The sequence below is a fragment of the Anopheles marshallii genome (assembly GCF_943734725.1).
Source record: "Anopheles marshallii chromosome X unlocalized genomic scaffold, idAnoMarsDA_429_01 X_unloc_91, whole genome shotgun sequence".
In the NCBI taxonomy this organism is placed as follows: Eukaryota; Metazoa; Arthropoda; class Insecta; order Diptera; family Culicidae; genus Anopheles; species Anopheles marshallii.
Window position 1 is genome coordinate 25001 of NW_026525944.1, and position 7500 is coordinate 32500.

The following is a 7500-nucleotide window of genomic DNA, read 5'->3' on the forward strand; positions in this document are numbered from 1 at the left end:
CTGTACTTACCACCGGGTATGGTGTTCGTACAACCATCAGTAAACATGCGAACCAACGACGATCGAAGGAATGAATTCCGATCTCAGCATCGTTGGCTATGATCGGACAATTTACGGGCTTGCAATCCTCTACTTTCCAAGACCACAGTAGCGGTCTTCAACGTGCGTTCAACTTTCCAACACTTGTGAGCTATTCCAATCTATGCGTCCAACTGGTGAACATTATGTTGTGAAGGCGAGCTCCACTGTACTTACCACCGGGTATGGTGTTCGTACAACCATCAGTAAACATGTGAACCAACGACGATCGAAGGAATAAATTCCGTTCTCAGCATCGCTGGCTATGATCGGGCAATTTACGGGCTTGCAATCCTCTCCTTTCCATGACCACCGGAGCAGTCTGGAATGTGTGTTTCCAGCAATCCAACACTTGTGAGCTATTCCAATCTATGCGTCCAACTGGTGAACATTATGTTGTGAAGGCGAGCTCCACTGTACTTACCACCGGGTATGGTGTTCGTACAACCATCAGTAAACATGTGAACCAACGACGATCGAAGGAATAAATTCCGTTCTCAGCATCGTTGGCTATGATCGGGCAATTTACGGGCTTGCAATCCTCCTATGCACCTGGTAATGTATGGTAGTGTTTCCTGCTGCTTTCCTGATTTGGATGTGTACCATGGCCTTTATCAGGCACTCTCTACTAGCTCCGGAATCGAACCCTGATTCCCGCTTCCCGTCACAACCATGGTAGTCCTCTACACTACCATCAATAGTTGATGGGGCACAGTCAAGTGAAAGATCGGTACCAGACTTCAACTCAATCGGCCGATTGGTTTAACTAATAAGTGCACCGGTTCTACCACCTTCAGAAGCAGCATTCCCGGCCTGTTGCATGTATTAGCTCTGGTTTTCATCAATCTTCCCCTGCTGTGTTATACTGAGCTTATGCGGTTTCTCGATTGTCGTGCAAAGTGTGTTATCACACATACCCAATATGCTCAACTCTCATGTTCGTTTGACGCACCAAACTTTATTAGTGATGCACCACACAACAGGTTTTAATATACGCGATCGTGTGTGATTCAGTGTGAACTTGGTGCGCCAAGTCCATTTGTGATGCATCACTTAGCTAACCATCTTTCGGGACTGTTTAGGGTATGTGCTCCTCCACATCTATGCTTACTCGTACACATTCTCTGTCAATAGGTTTAAGATCGGGCATTCTACCATATCATTGCCTTAATGCTTTCAAATCAAGGCTACCAGGGTAGCCTAATTGCGTTCGAAACTCAACTTGTGAGCTGTCGGCCCTAGAAGTTTTTTAGGCTGCTAGGACCTCTCTCTATATTTTGCCTTTGGACTTCTCGAAGCTCAACTTGTGAGCAGTTCCATGCACCACTACCCGTATCTCTTAGCTTAGTTCTAGCCATGTGCGTTCAAAGCTCAACGTTAAGCTGTGTCCTGCACCACAATCGTTATATAATAAGCTTATCTCTAAGCTTTTTGCGTTCAATGCTCAACGTTAAGCTATCCCTTCGCTTAGAACCTCGCTCTACATTTTGCCTTTGGACTTCTCGAAGCTCAACTTGTGAGCAGTTCCATGCACCACTATAGGTATCTCTTAGCTTAGTTCTAGCCATGTGCGTTCAAAGCTCAACGTTAAGCTGTGTCCTGCACCACAATCGTTATATAATAAGCTTATCTCTAAGCTTTTTTGCGTTCAATGCTCAACGTTAAGCTATCCCTTCGCTTAGAACCTCGCTCTATATTCAACTTTCAGATACCTCAAATCTCAACTTATGTGGTCTGCTATCGAGCTTGAAGGGCTTCGTTCTCTGACAGAGGGGGGTTTTTGGGCCAAATTATGCAATATTAGTTTAACCTCCGTCGCAGAACCACATTTGACCAGGTCGAGAAAAAAATTTTTTCGTGACGACCTGGTCCCCCATAGTAGGGAATGAACATGACATCTTAACCATATTTAACCATTTTCAAATTTCTCGTCGCGGAATGATGACTTTACTAGTAAAATTTGTTCCGGGTAGGGACCTCCCATACAAAATTTTCATCGCTCCAAAAGTGATTTTGTTTCACTTTTCAACATTTACAAGGTCCATAAATCATGTTTTGAGACGATATGGAAAAAAAAATTTTTTGCCCGTCTCGACCAACTCGACCGATGGTGACCACAGTAGGGTGCTCCATACAAATTTTCCTTATGTGGAATTTTCAGTGTAAAATAAGGTTTCTCCAATCGATCGCGGGTTTCACTTTTCATCATTTGCTAGGTCTAACTATGATGTTTTGAGTGGTCCCGCAAAAATTTTTTCTCTTGGCCAGTCGACCCTTTCGTCCATGTCGGTGTGTTCTGCAGTAGGGTGCTCCATACAAATTTTCCTTATGTGGAATTTTTCAGTGTAAAATAAGGTTTCTCCAATCGATCGCGGGTTTCACTTTTCATCATTTGCTAGGTCTAACTATGATGTTTTGAGTGGTCCCGCAAAAATTTTTTCTTGGACCGGGCCTTCCTTCCCGGCCCTGTCGGTGTGCTCTGCAGTAGGGTGCTCCATACAAATTTTCCTTATGTGGAATTTTTCAGTGTAAAATAAGGTTTCTCCAATCGATCGCGGGTTTCACTTTTCATCATTTGCTAGGTCTAACTATGATGTTTTGAGTGGTCCCGCAAAAATTTTTTCTTGGACCGGGCCTTCCTTCCCGGCCCTGTCGGTGTGCTCTGCAGTAGGGTGCTCCATACAAATTTTCCTTATGTGGAATTTTTCAGTGTAAAATAAGGTTTCTCCAATCGATCGCGGGTTTCACTTTTCATCATTTGCTAGGTCTAACTATGATGTTTTGAGTGGTCCCGCAAAAATTTTTTCTTGGACCGGGCCTTCCTTCCCGGCCCTGTCGGTGTGCTCTGCAGTAGGGTGCTCCATACAAATTTTCCTTATGTGGAATTTTTCAGTGTAAAATAAGGTTTCTCCAATCGATCGCGGGTTTCACTTTTCATCATTTGCTAGGTCTAACTATGATGTTTTGAGTGGTCCCGCAAAAATTTTTTCTTGGACCGGGCCTTCCTTCCCGGCCCTGTCGGTGTGCTCTGCAGTAGGGTGCTCCATACAAATTTTCCTTATGTGGAATTTTTCAGTGTAAAATAAGGTTTCTCCAATCGATCGCGGGTTTCACTTTTCATCATTTGCTAGGTCTAACTATGATGTTTTGAGTGGTCCCGCAAAAATTTTTTCTTGGACCGGGCCTTCCTTCCCGGCCCTGTCGGTGTGCTCTGCAGTAGGGTGCTCCATACAAATTTTCCTTATGTGGAATTTTTCAGTGTAAAATAAGGTTTCTCCAATCGATCGCGGGTTTCACTTTTCATCATTTGCTAGGTCTAACTATGATGTTTTGAGTGGTCCCGCAAAAATTTTTTCTTGGACCGGGCCTTCCTTCCCGGCCCTGTCGGTGTGCTCTGCAGTAGGGTGCTCCATACAAATTTTCCTTATGTGGAATTTTTCAGTGTAAAATAAGGTTTCTCCAATCGATCGCGGGTTTCACTTTTCATCATTTGCTAGGTCTAACTATGATGTTTTGAGTGGTCCCGCAAAAATTTTTTCTTGGACCGGGCCTTCCTTCCCGGCCCTGTCGGTGTGCTCTGCAGTAGGGTGCTCCATACAAATTTTCCTTATGTGGAATTTTTCAGTGTAAAATAAGGTTTCTCCAATCGATCGCGGGTTTCACTTTTCATCATTTGCTAGGTCTAACTATGATGTTTTGAGTGGTCCCGCAAAAATTTTTTCTTGGACCGGGCCTTCCTTCCCGGCCCTGTCGGTGTGCTCTGCAGTAGGGTGCTCCATACAAATTTTCCTTATGTGGAATTTTTCAGTGTAAAATAAGGTTTCTCCAATCGATCGCGGGTTTCACTTTTCATCATTTGCTAGGTCTAACTATGATGTTTTGAGTGGTCCCGCAAAAATTTTTTCTTGGACCGGGCCTTCCTTCCCGGCCCTGTCGGTGTGCTCTGCAGTAGGGTGCTCCATACAAATTTTCCTTATGTGGAATTTTTCAGTGTAAAATAAGGTTTCTCCAATCGATCGCGGGTTTCACTTTTCATCATTTGCTAGGTCTAACTATGATGTTTTGAGTGGTCCCGCAAAAATTTTTTCTTGGACCGGGCCTTCCTTCCCGGCCCTGTCGGTGTGCTCTGCAGTAGGGTGCTCCATACAAATTTTCCTTATGTGGAATTTTTCAGTGTAAAATAAGGTTTCTCCAATCGATCGCGGGTTTCACTTTTCATCATTTGCTAGGTCTAACTATGATGTTTTGAGTGGTCCCGCAAAAATTTTTTCTTGGACCGGGCCTTCCTTCCCGGCCCTGTCGGTGTGCTCTGCAGTAGGGTGCTCCATACAAATTTTCCTTATGTGGAATTTTTCAGTGTAAAATAAGGTTTCTCCAATCGATCGCGGGTTTCACTTTTCATCATTTGCTAGGTCTAACTATGATGTTTTGAGTGGTCCCGCAAAAATTTTTTCTTGGACCGGGCCTTCCTTCCCGGCCCTGTCGGTGTGCTCTGCAGTAGGGTGCTCCATACAAATTTTCCTTATGTGGAATTTTTCAGTGTAAAATAAGGTTTCTCCAATCGATCGCGGGTTTCACTTTTCATCATTTGCTAGGTCTAACTATGATGTTTTGAGTGGTCCCGCAAAAATTTTTTCTTGGACCGGGCCTTCCTTCCCGGCCCTGTCGGTGTGCTCTGCAGTAGGGTGCTCCATACAAATTTTCCTTATGTGGAATTTTTCAGTGTAAAATAAGGTTTCTCCAATCGATCGCGGGTTTCACTTTTCATCATTTGCTAGGTCTAACTATGATGTTTTGAGTGGTCCCGCAAAAATTTTTTCTTGGACCGGGCCTTCCTTCCCGGCCCTGTCGGTGTGCTCTGCAGTAGGGTGCTCCATACAAATATTCCTTATGTGGAATTTTTCAGTGTAAAATAAGGTTTCTCCAATCGATCGCGGGTTTCACTTTTCATCATTTGCTAGGTCTAACTATGATGTTTTGAGTGGTCCCGCAAAAATTTTTTCTCTTAGCCAGTCGACCCTTTCGTCCATGTCGGTGTGTTCTGCAGTAGGGTGCTCCAACCAAGTTTTCCTAATGAAAGTTTTTCGTGGTTTCGTGTGAGTTAAAAACTCCGGAACTTGGCTTATTTTCACCATAATTTCCACATATGGTGACCAACTCAATAAACGTTTTGTGCGTATCCTATGGACAGTTTTTCGCGTTCAACTTGGTGAACTAGGGTTGTTTTCCCGAAGGGTAAAAAAATCTGGACTTAGCCAAATTTTGAAATCTCCAACCAATCTTGGCCTGTTAGATTATCTTGGTTGGGTTGCTATGGGCTGCTACGGCCTACTTGATAGGCAATGTTTCAACTCTTGGAAGCTTTCGTGGTTGTTTAGAACTGTCCATGGCCTTCTTGATAGAAATGGCTTATCGTGGCCATGGACTTAGCAACATTTTGAGATCCAATCTTGGCCTGTTAGATTATCTTGGTTGGTTTGCTATGGGCTGGTACGGCCTACTTGATAGGCAATGTTTCAACTCTTGGAAGCTTTCGTGGTTGCTAAGCACAGTTCGTGGCCTTCTTGATAGAAATGGCTTATGGTGGCCATGGACTTAGCCAAATTTTGAAATCTCCAACCAATCTTGGCCTGTTAGAGTATCTTGGTTGGGTTGCTATGGGCTGGTACGGCCTACTTGATAGGCAATGTTTCAACTCTTGGAAGCTTTCGTGGTTGCTAAGCACTGTTCATGGCCTTCTTGATAGAAATGGCTTATGGTGGCCATGGACTTAGCCAAATTTTGAAATCTCCAACCAATCTTGGCCTGTTAGATTATCTTGGTTGGTTTGCTATGGGCTGGTACGGCCTACTTGATAGGCAATGTTTCAACTCTTGGAAGCTCTCGTGGTTGCTAAGCACTGTTCGTGGCCTTCTTGATAGAAATGGCTTATGGTGGCCATGGACTTAGCAAAATTTTGAAGTCTCCAACCAATCTTGGCCTGTTAGATTATCTTGGTTGGTTTGCTATGGGCTGGTACGGCCTACTTGATAGGCAATGTTTCAACTCTTGGAAGCTTTCGTGGTTGCTAAGCACAGTTCGTGGCCTTCTTGATAGAAATGGCTTATGGTGGCCATGGACTTAGCCAAATTTTGAAATCTCCAACCAATCTTGGCCTGTTAGAGTATCTTGGTTGGTTTGCTATGGGCTGGTACGGCCTACTTGATAGGCAATGTTTCAACTCTTGGAAGCTTTCGTGGTTGCTAAGCACTGTTCATGGCCTTCTTGATAGAAATGGCTTATGGTGGCCATGGACTTAGCCAAATTTTGAAATCTCCAACCAATCTTGGCCTGTTAGATTATCTTGGTTGGTTTGCTATGGGCTGGTACGGCCTACTTGATAGGCAATGTTTCAACTCTTGGAAGCTTTCGTGGTTGCTAAGCACAGTTCGTGGCCTTCTTGATAGAAATGGCTTATGGTGGCCATGGACTTAGCCAAATTTTGAAATCTCCAACCAATCTTGGCCTGTTAGAGTATCTTGGTTGGGTTGCTATGGGCTGGTACGGCCTACTTGATAGGCAATGTTTCAACTCTTGGAAGCTTTCGTGGTTGCTAAGCACTGTTCATGGCCTTCTTGATAGAAATGGCTTATGGTGGCCATGGACTTAGCCAAATTTTGAAATCTCCAACCAATCTTGGCCTGTTAGATTATCTTGGTTGGTTTGCTATGGGCTGGTACGGCCTACTTGATAGGCAATGTTTCAACTCTTGGAAGCTCTCGTGGTTGCTAAGCACTGTTCGTGGCCTTCTTGATAGAAATGGCTTATGGTGGCCATGGACTTAGCAAAATTTTGAAGTCTCCAACCAATCTTGGCCTGTTAGATTATCTTGGTTGGTTTGCTATGGGCTGGTACGGCCTACTTGATAGGCAATGTTTCAACTCTTGGAAGCTCTCGTGGTTGCTAAGCACTGTTCGTGGCCTTCTTGATAGAAATGGCTTATGGTGGCCATGGACTTAGCAAAATTTTGAAGTCTCCAACCAATCTTGGCCTGTTAGATTATCTTGGTTGGTTTGCTATGGGCTGGTACGGCCTACTTGATAGGCAATGTTTCAACTCTTGGAAGCTTTCGTGGTTGCTAAGCACTGTTCATGGCCTTCTTGATAGAAATGGCTTATGGTGGCCATGGACTTAGCCAAATTTTGAAATCTCCAACCAATCTTGGCCTGTTAGATTATCTTGGTTGGTTTGCTATGGGCTGGTACGGCCTACTTGATAGGCAATGTTTCAACTCTTGGAAGCTCTCGTGGTTGCTAAGCACTGTTCGTGGCCTTCTTGATAGAAATGGCTTATGGTGGCCATGGACTTAGCAAAATTTTGAAGTCTCCAACCAATCTTGGCCTGTTAGAGTATCTTGGTTGGGTTGCTATGGGCTGGTACGGC